This window comes from Castor canadensis, chromosome 13 (genome assembly GCF_047511655.1).
Source record: "Castor canadensis chromosome 13, mCasCan1.hap1v2, whole genome shotgun sequence".
NCBI lineage: Eukaryota > Metazoa > Chordata > Mammalia > Rodentia > Castoridae > Castor > Castor canadensis.
Window position 1 is genome coordinate 54,665,658 of NC_133398.1, and position 16,777 is coordinate 54,682,434.

Genomic DNA, 16,777 nt, shown 5'->3' on the forward strand with positions numbered 1-16,777 from the left:
CCACACAGGAGAACTCTGAGTAAAGAAAGCCTGCAGGGCCAGGTGAGTGCTAAGCTCACCTCTGAGCGCTGCATAAATAAAGCCTCCAGCAACAGCAGGATGACAGCAGCAAGCAGCAAGCCACAGCCACAGATAGCAATTCACAAAACTGTCTCCAGACTCTTTTTTTTTCTCTCTCCCTACCTTTGATGAGACAACAACTAAACTACGCCTGCATGCTGAAAAACTTACTGAAACTGTATTGCATCTGAACTTGGGACAGGTTGTGGGGTTTTTTTGGTTTTGTGTGGTTTTGTTTTATTTTATTTTTCCCCTTTGATGAGACACCTACAGAACAACATCTGAGGCAATATCTCCAGGATTGGAGGATGAGGGTCGAACACCAATATTATTAAGACTGAAATTTTACTGCATTTGAACTTGGAGATTTTTTTATATATATATATTTTTTTCTCATTAACTTATTTTTTATTATTGTTTTTATTTCTTTTTTTTTATTTCTTATTTTCAATCCTCTCTCTGTCTCTCTGATGACTTTTCAGCTTATGGTTGATTAGTACACTGTCTCTCCCTGTTTTATCTTTGAAACTTTTTTTGTTCGTTTCTTTGTTTTGTTTTTTTCTACTTGTTTATTTGTTTTTCCCTTTTCCTAAAACTTCTTTGCTTTCCATCTCCTCTCACCCTACCATTCTAAATATCACTAGTGCTATTACTGCAAGCCAGAAAATACTTAATTGCACACAGTACAGTGACAATAACAACACCAAGGGTAATGATGGGAACACACAAAAAAAGGGGAAACCAGTTTCCCCACAGCAAAAAATTAGTACAGGAACCAGAGGGAAATGAAAACAGATACTCAGACCTAGACTCCAACAAAATGAAGATAAACTATGCCAAAGAACCCAATGAAGCCCACAAGAATAATCTAAAGAAGAAATACTACAAGTACTCAATGAGAATTTTATAGAGATGATACTGGATATGGTCAACCAAAATGTACAGGGACACTCAAGAAATTCAAAGACAACAAAAATAGAGAATTTGAAAAAGCAAAAGAGAACTAAAGGAAACCATAGAAGCACTGTATAAACACAAAAGTGAAACAGAGAACACAATTAATAAAGAGATAAATGAACTCAGGACAAAAAGAGACAACATTAAAGAGGAAACAACCCAGGATATGGAAAACCTCAGAAAAAAGAACGAAACAGAATTGCAAACCAAAACAGAAGGCCAATCCAGCAGAATAGAACAAACAGAAGAAAGAATCTCAGAACTCAAAGATGAAATGGTAATTAAAGGAAAACTTGAGTTAAAACACTCAAGACCTGTGAAAAGAAAATGCAAGAACTCACCGACTCCATCAAAAGACCAAACTTGAGAATCATGGACATCGAAGAAGGAGAAGAGGTGCAAGCAAAGGCAATGTGTAACATATTCAACAAAATAATAACAGAAAACTTTCCAAATCTAAAGAAAGATATTCCCATACAGATGGAAGAGGCCTCGAGAACACCAAACAGACAAGATCAAAATAGAACTACCCCACAGCATATCATCATTAAAACAAGTTCAGAAACTAGGGAAAGAATTTTAAAGGCTGTAAGAGAGAAAAAACAAAAAACATACAAAGGTAAACCCATCAAAATCACAGCAGACTTCTCAACAGAAACATTAAAAGCAAGAAGAGCTTGGGGAGAGATCTTCTGGGCACTGAATGAAAATAACTTCAACCCCGGACACTCTACCCAGGAAAACTATCATTCAAAATAGATGGAGCAATAAAAGTCCTCCATGATAAGCAGAAACTAAAACAATATGTGACCACAAAGCCACCACTACAAAAGATTCTTCAAGGGATTCTGCACACAGAAAGTGAAAACCAACATAACCATGAAAGATCAGGCCACTCCAAACTACAGGAAGAGATAAAGCAAGAAAATAGAGAGTAACCTCAACTTAGGTACCCACAATCAAACCTTCAAACAACTAAGACAACTAAATGAAAGGAATCACCACACACCTGTAAGTACTAACACTTAATGTTAATGGATTTAATTCACCCATCAAAAGGCACCAATTGATGAAATGGATTAAAAAGGAAGATCCAACAATTTGTTGCTTACAGGAGACCCATCTCACCAACAGAAATAAGCATAGGCTTAGGATGAAAGGCTAGAAGAAGATTTGCCAAGCCCATGGCCCCCAGAAACAGGCAAGAGTAGCAATACTTATCTCTGACAAAGTCCACTTCAAACCTACATTGATCAAACGAGATAAAGAAGGACATTCCACACTAATAAAAGGAGAAATAGACCAAAAGGAAATAACAACTATGACGTTAATGCACCCAATATCAATGCACCCAACTTCATCAAACATACCCTGAAAGACCTAAAAGAATATATTAACTCCAACACAGTGGTTGTGGGAGACTTTAACACCCCATTATTATCAATAAATAGGTCATCCAAACAAAAAAGCAATAAAGAAATTCAAGATCTAAAATGTACAATAGATCAAATGGACCTACTTGATGTCTACAGAACATTTCATCCAATTTCTACACAACGCACATTCTTCTCAGCAGCCCATGGAACCTTCTCCAAAACAGATCATATCGCAGGACACAAAGCAAGCCTCAGCAAATATAAGAAAATAGAAATTATACCATGCACACTATCTGATCACAATGTAATAAAACTAGAACTCAACAACAAAAGTAAAGACAAAAAACATGCAAACAGCTGCAAACTGAATAACTCATTACTTAATGAACAATGGGTCATTGATGAAATGAAAGAGGAAATTAAAAAGTTCCTGGAAGTGAATGAAAATGAAATCACAACCTACCAGAACCTATGGGACACAGCTAAGGCAGTCCTGAGAGGAAAGTTTATAGCCATGAGTGCATATAGTAAAAAGACTGAAAGATCCCAATCAATGACCTAATGATACATCTCAAACTCCTAGAAAAACAAGAGCAAGCAATTCCAAAACAAATAGAAGAACAGAAATAATAAAAATAAGAGCTAAAATCAACAAAATAGAAACAAAAAAAACCATACAAAGAATTAATGAAACAAAAAGTTGGTTCTTTGAAAAATAAACAAAATCGACAAACCCCTGGCAAACCTGACTAAAATGAGAAGAGAAAAAACGCAAATTAGTAGAATCAGGAATCCTACAGGGCAGATAACAACAAACACCATGGAAGTCCAGGAAATCATCAGAGACTACTTCAAGAACCTATATTCAAATAAATTTGAAAATCTTAAAGAAATGGACAGATTTCTAGATACATATGATCATCCAAAACTGAACCAAGAAGAAATTAATCACCTGAATAGATCTATAACACAAAATGAAATTGAAGCAGCAATCAAGAGTCTCCCCAAAAAGAAAAGTCCAGGACCTGATGGATTCTCTGCTGAATTCTATCAGACCTTTAAAGAAGAACTGATACCAACCCTCCTTAAACTGTTCCACGAAATAGAAAGGGAAGGAAAACTGCCAAACACATTTTATGAAGCCAGTATTACACTTATCCCAAAACCAGGCAAAGACACCTCCAAAAAGGAGAACTATAGGCCAATCTCCTTAATGAACATTGATGCAAAAATCCTCAACAAAATAATGGCAAACTGAATTCAGCAACACATCAAAAAGATTATTCACCACGACCAAGTAGACTTCATCCCAGGGATGCAGGGGTGGTTCAACATACGAAAATCAATAAACGTAATAAACCACATTAACAGAAGCAAGGCAAACACCACTTGATCATCTCAATAGATGCAGAAAAAGCCTTTGATAAGATCCAACACCATTTCACGAGAAAAGCTCTAAGTTAAGTAGGAATAGAAGGAAAGTACTTCAACATTATAAAAGCTATATATTACAAACCTATAGCCAGCATTATACTTACTGGAGAAAAACTAAAACCATTCCCTCTAAAATCAGGAGCTAGACAAGGATGCCCACTATCCCCACTCCTATTCAACATAGTACTGGAATTCCTAGCCAGAGCAATTAGGCAAGAAGAAGGAATACAAATAGGTAAAGAAACTGTCAAAATATCCCTATTTGCAGACAACATGATCCTATACCTTAAAGACCCAAAAAACTCTACTCAGAAGCTTCTAGACATCATCAATAGCTATAGCAAGGTTGCAGGATATAAAATCAACATAGAAAAATCATTAGCATTTCTATACACTAACAATGAGCAAACGGAAAAAGAATGTATGAAAACAATTCCATTTACAATAGCCTCAAAAAAAATCAAATACCTAGGTGTAAACCTAACAAAAGATGTGAAAGACCTCAACAAGGAAAACTATACACTTCTGAAGAAAGAGATTGAGGAAGACTATAGAAAGTGGAGAGATCTCCCATGCTCATGGATTGATAGAATCAACATAGTAAAAATGTCGATACTCCCCAAAGTAATCTACATGTTTAATGCAATTCCCATCAAAATTCCAATGACATTCATTAAAGAGATTGAAAAATCTACTGTGAAATTTATATGGAAACACAAGAGGCCACGAATAGCCAAGGCAATACTCAGTCAAAAGAACAATGCAGGAGGTATCACAATACCTGACTTCAAACTATATTACAAAGCAATAACAATAAAAACAGCATGGTACTGGCACAAAAACAGACATGAAGACCAGTGGAACAGAATAGAGGATCCAGATATGAAGCCACACAACTATGAGCAACTTATCTTTGACAAAGGAGCTAAAAATATACGATGGAGAAATAGCAGCCTCTTCAACAAAAACTGCTGGGAAAACTGGTTAGCAGTCTGCAAAAAACTGAAACTAGATCCATGTATATCACCCTATACCAAGATTAACTCAAAATGGATCAAGGATCTTAATATCAGACCCCAAACTCTTAAGTTGATACAAGAAAGAGTAGGAAATACTCTGGAGTTAGTAGGTATAGGTAAGAACTTTCTCAATGAAACCCCAGCAGCACAGCAACTAAGAGATAGCATAGATAAATGGGACCTCATAAAACTAAAAAGCTTCTGTTCATCAAAAGAAATGGTCTCTAAACTGAAGAGAACACCCACAGAGTGGGAGAAAATATTTGCCAATTATACATCAGACAAAGGACTGATAACCAGAATATACAGGGAACTTAAAAAACTAAATTCTCCCAAAACTAATGAACCAATAAAGAAATGGGCATGTGAACTAAACAGAACTTTCTCAAAAGAAGAAATTCAAATGGCCAGAAAACACATGAAAAAATGCTCACCATCTCTAGCAATAAAGGAAATGCAAATTAAAACCACACTAAGATTCCACCTCACCCCTGTTAGAATAGCCATCATCAGCAACACCACCACCAACAGGTGTTGGCGAGGATGCGGGGAAAAAGGAACCCTCTTACACTGTTGGTGGGAATGTAGACTAGTACAACCACTCTGGAAAAAAATTTGGAGGCTACTTAAAAAGCTGGACATCGATCTACCATTTGATCCAGCAATACCACTCTTGGGGATATACCCAAAAGACTGTTACTCCAGAGGCACCTGCACATCCATGTTTATTGCGGCACTATTCACAATAGCCAAGTTATGGAAACAGCCAAGATGCCCCAGCACTGGCGAATGGATTAAGAAAATGTGGTATCTATACACAATGGAATTTTATGCAGCCATGAAGAAGAATGAAATGTTATCATTCGCTGGTAAATGTTTGGAACTGGAGAACATCATTCTGAGTGAGGTTAGCCTGGCTCAAAAGACCAAAAATGGTATGTTCTCCCTCATATGTGGGCATTAGATCAAGGGCAAACACAACAAGGGGATTGGACTATGAGCACATGATAAAAGCGAGAGCACACAAGGGAGGGGTGAGGATAGGTAAGACACCTAAAAAACTAGCTAGCATTTGTTGCCCTTAACGCAGAGAAACTAAAGCAGATACCTTAAAGCAACTGAGGCCAATAGGAAAAGGGGAACAGGTACTAGAGAAAAGGTTAGATCTAAAAGAATTAACCTAGAAGGTAACACCCACACACAGGAAATCAATGTGAGTCAATGCCCTGTATAGCTATCCTTATCTCAACCAGCAAAACCCCTTGTTCCTTCTTATTATTGCTTATACTCTCTCTACAACAAAATTAGAGATAAGGGCAAAATAGTTTCTGCTGGGTATTGGGGGGGGGGAGCAGGAGGGGGCGGAGCGGGTGGTAAGGGAGGGGGTGGGGGCAGGGGGGAGAAATGAACCAAGCCTTGTATGCACATATGAATAATAAAAGAAAAATAAAAAAAAATGAAGAAAGATGTACTTATTTGGGTGCAGTTAATTCTTTGAGCATAAGTATTTTTGTTTTAATGAATTAGTCTGACATTAGCAACCATGGTGCTACAAATTCTGCTGAAATGGTTGAAATAAACTGTACAAATAACTCATAATGGCAATGGAAACTATAATCATAATCATCGACACACTGGACTTTGGCCCAATACAATTTGCAATTCTAAAAGCCAACTCCTACTTCACTCCTATCCACATTCACAAAAAAGAGTATCTGGTTTGATCTTTTCATAGTATTTCTTGCCTCCATTAATGCTCACTCTTGAAAAGTCACTTGTCTGGGCTGGGGTTGTGGCTCAAGTGGGCATGTTTTTTACATGAAGAACAGAAGTACAAAATATTTAATCTGTTGGCAACCCCCTTCCTCCCATCTAAATTCTTTGGTTTTTACTTGTTTGCATTTTTTTTTTTTGCCTCATATCTGTGGACTCTTAAAGAATTAGCACAGACACATGCTGTCATTAAGTAAAATAGTGAATCACAGTAGGTGTTAATGGTCATGGTTTTCTCTGTTAAAAAGTGTTAAAGAACGTATAAAGATAGTCATGAACGTACAAAGTGTTTGAATCCTGCTTCAGTTCACCTGGCCATGTCTACATGATGACAAACTTTGGCAGGGAATAAAGCCGAGTCTAATGTCATTATTGCTAATGTGCCCCTCCCCTTCAGTGTTGGCCCCAAACCTTTCTTTCCTTTTAAGTTGGGGGGAAGAGGCATAGCAGCAGCAATCATCAATCCATGGGATCTACTTAGTGGTGACCAGAGTGGGCTTGACCATACCACAGCATGACCTGTTGGGTTTCTGAAGAGATGGCCTCAGTTCCTACCTCTCCCCTTAAATGTCTGCAGGAAGCCCTCACCTGGGCTGACAGGGGAACTGGAAGACCAGGAAGTGGGGATAGGGCCCAGGGGCTGCTGCTTTTGGAATTCCTTGCTGCTTGTAGGTCCAGCCTTAATATTTTTCTGACATCCTAGTAAAAAGCAGACCCTGCACAAAGTGGGTATCTGAGTCAATACTGTGAGATGAATAATGAGAATAGTTTTACCAAAGATAGTGGAATATTACGTGGATCTAATTGTTTCATTAGAAACATTGCTTTCAGTGCGTCCTTAGAAAACTGAACATGACAAAAACCCAGAACATTTTTGGAAATTATATGCTCTCTAGCAACTTTGTGTGAATTTTTATACAAGCACTGTTTTATGAATTATATAAACTGTTATAAAAATAGAAAAAAGACCCAGTCTCAAAAATAAATAATTTTTAAACGAAACTTCTTTGTCAAAGTTAGTCATAAGATTAATGTCTATAGAACTTCAGTTTATAGAAATTCTAAAGTGTGAGATGAACATTTGGAATCATTTGCTCCCTCCAATATGTTATCATAAATGAGAATATCTCATGACCTCAATGTGAAACTTCAAAAAGTTCACTATTTTTCTATTTCAACCAGAAATTATTTACTTTACCTAGACTGGTTCTTAATCACTAAATTAGATACTAGTTTTCACAGGTTAGGTACACTTCTTATCTGGTAACTATAACTGTATCTGAATATTAAAGGAAAATGTAAATAATATTATCTTTGCTGTGCAAATTAGAAACGCCTTTGGGATAAGAAAAAGCCTCCAGGTATTTTCAAATAAGTGTATGCAAAAGTGTATTTCATGTTTAGTTCACTTCCCAACTATTTTAAATACTATTGATCTCAGTATTGTTTATATATAATTATATTCAGTTCCTTTTCCTTTGAAACATTTATTTTTGATGATAGCATAAAATTTAACCAAAGGTATTGAAAGCAATAGATAATCTTCTATCAATGTTACTGAATAGGTGAAGATTTTTGCTAGTATCTCATGTGAACATTTGAAATTACCATAGTTGTACTTTTTATTGCTTGAGATTCTATTTATACATTTAAAATGCCTTTCCTTACATTTAAAAAATTCATTCACAAGATAATTTTAAAGCTCTAAGACCATTTTCAAATCTATGTACAGTAAAACACTATAATCCTTATTGAATGAGTTTTTGTTGACACTTTTTTCTTCTAGCTTTATATTTCCTGAATAACCTTATAAAATCATGAATTTATTATAAAAATAAGAATCATTCTGTGATACTTCTAAATGACAGAGAAGTATGCTTCTGTACAAAAGTATATGATTTAGATTTACCGATTTTTTTTTAAATGCTTTGGTTTATTTACTAATTGTAAATGTGCTATTTATTCCCACAAAAAAGTAACAAGTAAATGATAATTCTCAATAACAGTACTTCAAAGTGGATGCTTAACTGTTAAAATCAAATATGAATACTGGAATATTATTGTGCACACACAGATGAGGGTAAGGTACTTTGAAAACACAGACCCTCCAGTAACAACTAATGAGCTATTTCATTTGGCTTCATGAGTAAATGCATCAACTTATACATGTTAGAATCTATTCCAGCTGCGACCCTCCCATTATAATTCACATGATTATGACCAACTAAATAAAGCTCTAGGGCAGGTAGGGCAAATAGATTTTCTTTCTGGGCAAAATCCTACCAATAGGCTATCTGGAATACTGTTTTAATTCAAGACTCGACAGAAAAGAAAGTTGTGAATAATCATTCCAGACTGCCATGCCATGGATAAATGATAAAACAGGGGCCAGGTATTTGCCAATTTCTCTGTGGTATACAATTTTAATCTAGTAAACTTTTTAAATCCAACTCTGACAGTAGGCTGCATTGACATCAAATTATCCACTTCAAGAAAAATAGATTTGACATATTTTCCCTATTCCTCCTTCAAAACACAAATAAAAATCTAACATACTACATATAAAACAAACAAAAACACACTGGAGGTGGAAGAGAAACGCCAGACTAGAGAGAGACTATGGAACCCAAATAATAACAAAGCAATGAATTATTTAGGTTTTCTTTTTACCTTATATATCACAAACATGTAGCAGAAAAAGTCAACAACCTAGAAAGCCAGTAAGTGCAGAAAGAAAAACCTAAAAAACCTGCTCTATGTAGACAAACAGTCAGGAGAAAGGCCACCTAGCAATACAAAACACTTTTGGACATTAATCACTCTACTCCGACCAAACATCAAAAGGGGACAAAAAAAATGTTGCCCCATTAACACCCATATCAGCACAGCTGAAGAGAATCTACTCAGCCTCCCTAATTACTGCCAGGATAGTTTCAGAGAACAAGTAGGGAGCCAGAACTTTCATATTCACCAGCCTCCTGCCCCATCCTCCTGGGGTACTGTCAGACAAAGCCAGTGGAAAGTCAGAACTTTCACCACTGACCAGCAGTAACAAGGCTCCCTACCTACCCAGGGTGTCAATAGAAACTAGGTAGAAAACAGTAAGGAGCCACTCTTGTTCCTACCAGCTAATGTGGTTATCAGAGGTGGCCTCACAGGGAATGAAACCACTCATGCCCATCCAGCAATAAGTTGCTCCACACTCCTCAGTTACCAAAGACTAAGAGAGGAAACTGAATTCCTAACTTCTGCAATAAAGAGAACAGCTGCCTATTCTCCTGGTACAGTGATATCAGAGAAAGCCAGCTAAAACCGAAGCTTTAAATAAGGTACAGTCACAAATTCAATAAAATAATCTTTTCTCAAAACCAATTTTTAAAAAAAATCAACATGCCAACACCAGGATGACAATGATGTTGGAATTATTTGACAATGATTTTAAAGCAGCCATCATGAAAATGCTTTGAATGAGCAGTTATTTAAATGCAACAAATGAATGGGAAATCTTAGCAAAGAAATAGAAAGTCTCTGCAAACAGAGAAGATACAAAGAAATGCCAAACAAATATTTTATAACTGAAAAGTACAAAACCAAAAATAACTCAATACATGGGTTTAATAGACATCTGGAGAAGACAGAGGGAATAATCAGCCAAACAGAAAAGGGAATACTGGAATTTAGCCAATCTGAACAATTGAGAAAAAAATTAATTGATCTTTGACACTTATGTCACTTGAGCCCAAATGTGAGAAAAGACAGGAGACAGAGATGAATAGGTATCCAAAGAAATGATGACTCAGTTATAACTTTTGGCAAAGGACACAATCAATAGATTCAAGAAGCTGAACAAACCCCAACAGGATAAAATCAAAGAAACCCCTACCATGATACACCACAGGAAAACTTCAAAAATCTAAAAACTGAAAGAAAAATCTTTAAATCAATGCAGAGAAATAGCTACAAAGGTAATAATAATTCAGATGACAGCAGATTTCTCAGGGAAAATTAGAAGGAGCACACTTCTCAATTATCGATAGAAAAGAATTATCAACACAGAATTCTATATTGAGTGAAAATATCTTTCAGGAATGAAAGGGAAATCAAGCCATTCTTTTTTATAATAAGTAAATGATTTAATATTTTTAAATCAATCAATGTAATTCAGCTAATAAACAGAATATAAAGAACAAATACTACCCCAGAAGATATACAAAATAGGTTTCATTACTCAATATCTATTCATGGCAAGACGTTTGGAAAACTAAGAATAAACCTTAAGAAAGCTACAAAAAGCTACAACTGACATCAAACATAATGGTCATAATGCAATGATACCCTGTCTCAATCCTTCTATAAAACATTATATGGAAGCCTTAGGCAATACAATGACATGATAAAGAAATAAAATGCAAACCATTCTGAAATAAAGGAAAAGTACAAGAATTTAGTTGTTTAAAACAACTAAAAAAGAATGGCTAACATTAGTTTTCAGAAAATAATCAAAGGAAAGATTGCAGGACATCAGGAAGGAAGAAATAGAATAGGAGCAAAAACTTGTATAAGTACAATAGAGTTACCTTGACGTCTTCAGTTTTCTAAACTGTTTGATAATTGAAGCAAAAAGTGTATCTTATGTGGTTCTAAATTTAAGTTAAAAATATTTATGGCAATTATCTTACAAATGAAAAAGGAACATACTGAAAAGAGTAATGTTTCTATGAGTCACTTAAAAGTGGTAAAATGTCAGGGAACCAGTGAGAAGGGAAAGGAAGAGAGAAGAATGTGATGGGGAGTGAACATGGTTAAAGGACATTATGTATGTATAAAACCCACTAAAAACTACTAGACTGTGTGATAAGCTTTTATAAATAATATAATATATAATACTTGTGGTAGTCATATAACATAGACTTATACATACAGAAACATAATCTAAAACATAAATCAAAATGAAATTCTAAAAATTACTCAAATAGCCAAGACGAAAGGAAAAAAACAGAAAAGAACAAGCAAGATGGCACACTTATGTGCTAACTTATCTATGATTACACTGAAAGTAAATCCACAGTATGGAAATAAAAATACAAAGACAGAATGGAACATGATGCAACTACATAGTATTTAAAAGAAACTCATGTGACATGTGCCAAGATAGGTAAGTTGAAACTGAAAGAATAGAACAAGAAATATCACACAAACATCATTCAAAAGAAAGAGTAGTGGTTATATTAACAATAACTAATCTTTAGAGCAAAGAAAACCACCAGAGAGACATTATATAATGATAAAAGGAAGACCTTGTTATCCTAAATACATGTGTACTAAATTTTAGAGTTGCAAAATATATGTAGAAAAAAACTGATAGAAGAGGAAAATAGATAAACTAGCAATTTGTTGGACAACTTCAAACCTCCCTCTTTCAACAATTGACAGAACTAGACAGCACATCAGTAAGGGTACAGAAAAGCTCAACAAATAATTAACCAACAGGCTCTAATTAACACTGCAACAAACAGCAAAATATAGCCTTTTCAAATGCCCAAAGATTTATACAGTGAACCACAGCAAATTTAAATCCCAGGGTATAGTCTCTCTACACATAAGGCCTCAAACTAAAAATTAGTAAGACAACAAAAAAAAAATCTCCAAACACTTGGAAATTAAGTAACACACATAAGTGTATTATATAGTTCTTGGATCAAAGAGGAAGTTTCAGAGGAAATTTTAAAATACAGAGAACTAAATAAAAATGGGAATAAAACATATCAAATACATGAGATAAAGCTAAAGAAGTTGAAAGGGAAACTTATTAAATTACACATATACAAGAAAGGAAAATCTCAATTATCTATGTTTTCACCTCAAGAAGCTATAACAAAAAGCAAAATAGAACCAAAGATAACATCAAAAAAGGAAATCATAGAATGCAGAAATCAATTAAATGTAAAACCAATGAAATGAAGAAATAGCTTTTGAAAACTCAATATACTTGACAAAACTTCTGTAAAAAATGAAAAGAAAGTAGTATTCACAGAAGAATAGACACACAGATCAATGGAATAGAAGAGAGAACCAAGAAATATATCCACAGGTTTGATACGAAGGAAAAGAGAAGTACTTTCAACAAATTATGCTGGAACAACTAGGCATCTACAGACAAAAAAAAAAGCAGCTTGGCCTCCTTAAGTCTCCCTTTATACAAAAATTAACTCAAAATGAATTATAGTATTAAATACAAAACATAAAACCACAGAACTTTTAGGAAAAAAAATAAGATAAAATCTTCAGAATCTAAGGCTAGACAAAAAAAATTCTAGATTTGACAACAAAACCACAACCCATGAAAGGAAAACTTAAATTGTGTCTCAGCAAAATTTTTTAATTTTCTCTACAAGAGTCTGTTAGAGGATGAAATAAAAGAGATAAGTAGGAAGAAATTATTTGCAAACCAATTACCTGACACATGACTAGCATCCAGAAAATATAAGGAACTCTCAAGAGTCAAAAATAATACTGGTAAGTTCAAATAGGAAATGGGCAAAAGACCTAAACAGACATTTCATCAAAGGGTATACACACATGGCAAATGAGCACAGGAAAAGATGTTCGACATCATCAGCCTTGAGAGAAATGCAGACTAAAACAATGAGGTATCACTGCACACCAGCAGAATGGCTAAAGGAAATCATGTTGACAGTATCAAATGCTGGTGAAAATGCAACTAAACCTACATCACTCAAACACTGCTAGGGAGAATGTAAAATAGTATATAAACTATGAAAGACAGTTTGGCAATTTCATTATAAACTAAACATACTACTATCATACAGTTTAGCAAATTCCGCAACTGGCCATTTATCAAAATGAATGAAAACTTAGGTTCACAACAAAAAATATGCACACAAATGTTCACAGCATCTAATTCATAATAGTCAAAAACTGTAAATTAGCACAGGATGGACATCCAAAAATCCTCCACAAGTGAGTTACTAAACTATTGTACATGCATACCATGGAACACTCAGCAATAAAAATTAACAAACTACCAATTGAATAATATGAAAGACTCTCCAGAGAATAATGCTGAATAAAAAGTTCATACTAAAAAATTTACTTACTTGTCTGATTTTTATACAATTATTTTCAAAATACGGAACACTTCATGAATTTGGTTGTTATCCTTGCACAGGGGCTGTGCTAATCTTCTCTATATGGTTCCAATTTTATGTGTGTTGCCAAGTGTGCAACATTTTTACAAGATTTTTGAAATGACAAAACTATAGCAATGGAAAGCAAATCAGCAGTTGACAGGAGCCAAGGACAAAGTAGAGTTTAAAGGAAAAGGATGGAAGTAAGTGGGGCTATAAAAAGGATGCTTGTGCTGACAGAATCAGTCTGCAATAACTGTATCAATGTCAATATCCTGGCTTTAGATTATACCCTAGTTTCGCAAAATGTTACCACTGTGTTATTTCCTAACAACAAGAAAGGAACCTCAAAATGAAAAGTTTAATTTCAAAGAATATCTACATATTTACGTCCTGAAAAATCACTGCACAAAAATCAGTGGGAAATACCCTGAGTCTTCCATTAGTCTTCTCCCTCAACAAGGCACCTTTGCCTATCTGCTTTGATTTAAAAAAAATTAACTTCTGACTTAATTACTATTAATCATTGTTATAATTATCATTTACAAAAGCAAGTCAAGAATAAATAGACATGTTTACAATTTTCAATACCATAATTACAGCCACAGATTAACCCTTTATGAGTTCAGAAATAATAGTACTTATCCATAGTTCTGCAATACCCGTATTTTAAGACTAGGGCAGAAAACAAGTTTTATATAGTTTTATATAAATTATTTCCTAAAAGTAAGCAACATGAGCATGTCCAATAACACACACTATTTTTAAATTAAGTATGTATATGACATACACACACACACACACACACACACACACACATATATATGATGACTGATTAAGGAAATTTATACTCTAAATTGTTTATTCATCCATCAAGTTAAAGTATACTACCAGTGAGATAATTTATACTGAAACTAAAGCAATACAAATGATAGAAGATATTATTATTCATCACTACAACTAAAATCCTTATAAAATAATATTTAGGTAGGTTCTCAGCATTGCTAGCTTTCTACTAAATGGTGAGAAATGTACTATTAGTGTTTTGGAGTAGTAACTGATTTGAAATAAAGGCTACTAGTCTTCAATGCAGCTAAAAAAAACACTAACCTTTATTCGCAGAAGTCCTCCAACAGGTGAAAACCATTAATTTTTCCCTTATACCACATGATACAAAAGATAAAACATCAGCATAAACAAATATGATATTAATCATGCTGGAGTCCTTGATGTAAAGGCTTGTCAGATCAAATAATTTAAGGAGGGAATGCATATACATTTATAAGTAGACTTAGCAATATATCTCAACTAGCAAAAACCCTTGGTCCTTCCTATTATTGCTTATACTCTCTCTTCAACAAAATTAGAGATAAGGGCAAAATAGTTTCTGCCTGGTATCCAGGGGGTGGGAGGGAAAGGGAGGGGGTAGAGGATAAGGGAGGGGGTGGGGGAAGGGTGGAGAAATGACCCAAACATTGTATGCACATATGAATAAAATAAATAAAGCACTTGGATTAAAAAAAAAGAGTACCTGCATAAAGAAAGCAAGTAGTAATAGAGACAATAAAATAATAGTAAGGGACTTCAAAACTACCAATAATAGATAAATAATTCATATAGAAAATTAATCAGGAAACACTGGACAGGAACTATAATTCAGACCAAATGGACCTTACAGATACATGCAAATTTTCTTTTTCTTCTCAAGCCCACAAGAGAACATTTTCTAAGCAGGTAAAAATATGCAACTGAAAACTAGAGAACACTCATGAAGGAAATTGAATAAACACAAGTAGTTGGACATATACTCATGGACTAGAAGAATTATTTCTCTTCTTTTATAATAGCCGTACAAAATAATTAATTTCATTATAATATTATCATACACAGTATATAATGTATTGTGATCATATACACACCCTATTACCCTCTTCCCCCACATACATACTCCTTCAAGTCCCCCTTCATTATCCCAAATAGTCTCTCTTCTACTTTTAGGTCTTTTTTGTCTTATCTATATATATTGTAATATTTGTGTTTCTAAGTCTGGCTTACATTGTTAAACATGGTACCTAGGCTGATCCCATAACTTGGCTATCATGAATAGTGCCATAGTAAACAAGGATGAACAGTTATCTGTATTGTGTATGCTGACTGATTCCTTCAGGTATATACCCAGGAGTGATATAACTGGGTCATATGGTAGTTCTATTTTTACTTTTTTTAGGATCCTCCATACTGATTTCCAAAATGGCAGGACTAATTTACATTCCCACCAACAGTATATAAGCATTTCTTTTTCCCTGCATGATGGCCAGCTTTTGTTGTTTTTGTTTTCTTGATGATGATAGCCATTCTGATTCAGGTGAGATGAAATCTCAGTGTAGTTTGATTTGCATTTCCCTGGTGGATAAAGATGTTGAGTTTTTTCTTCATGCATTCATTGGCCATTTGTACTTTTTCTTTTGAGACTTAGGTATTCAGTTCATTTGCCCACTTATTGATTGGATTATTTCTTCTGGTGTTTAATTTTTTGAGTTCTTAATGTATTCTTATACTAATTTCTTGTCACATAAATAGTTGGCAAAGACAGACCTATTTTGTAGGCTGTTTCTTTACTCTGATGATTGTTTCTTTTGCTGTGCAGGTTATTAATTTAATGCAATCTCATTCGTCAGTTTTTGCTATTATTCCCTAAGCTATGACAGTTCTATTCAGAAAGCCAATGCCTATCTCTGTATCTTGTTTTCCTCTAATAGCTTCAAAGTTTTTCAGTCTTACATTAAGTTCTTTGATCCATTTTGAATTGATTTTTCTTTCAGTCTTCTCAATGTGGATATCCAGTTTTCCCAACACCATTTGATAAAAAGGCTGTCATTTCTCCAACATATGTTTTGGTACCTTTGTGGAGAATCAGATGGCTATTGCTGTAGAGATTTATTTCTTAGTCTTCTATCCCATTGTTCTACATGTCTGCTTTTGAATCAGAACCATGTTGCTTTTGTTACTA

At 34.5% G+C, this 16,777-nt stretch overlaps 1 protein-coding gene and 1 non-coding gene across 15 annotated transcripts in view; both read right to left on the minus strand.

The window, feature by feature from the left end:
- The window catches only part of Cntln (centlein), a 314,618-nt gene that overhangs the window by 264,944 nt on the left and 32,897 nt on the right, over positions 1–16,777 (minus strand). The window lies entirely within an intron of this gene.
- Positions 13,764–13,867, minus strand: LOC141415922 (U6 spliceosomal RNA). Its single transcript, XR_012440874.1, has one exon. It is a non-coding gene; the product is annotated as a U6 spliceosomal RNA (small nuclear RNA).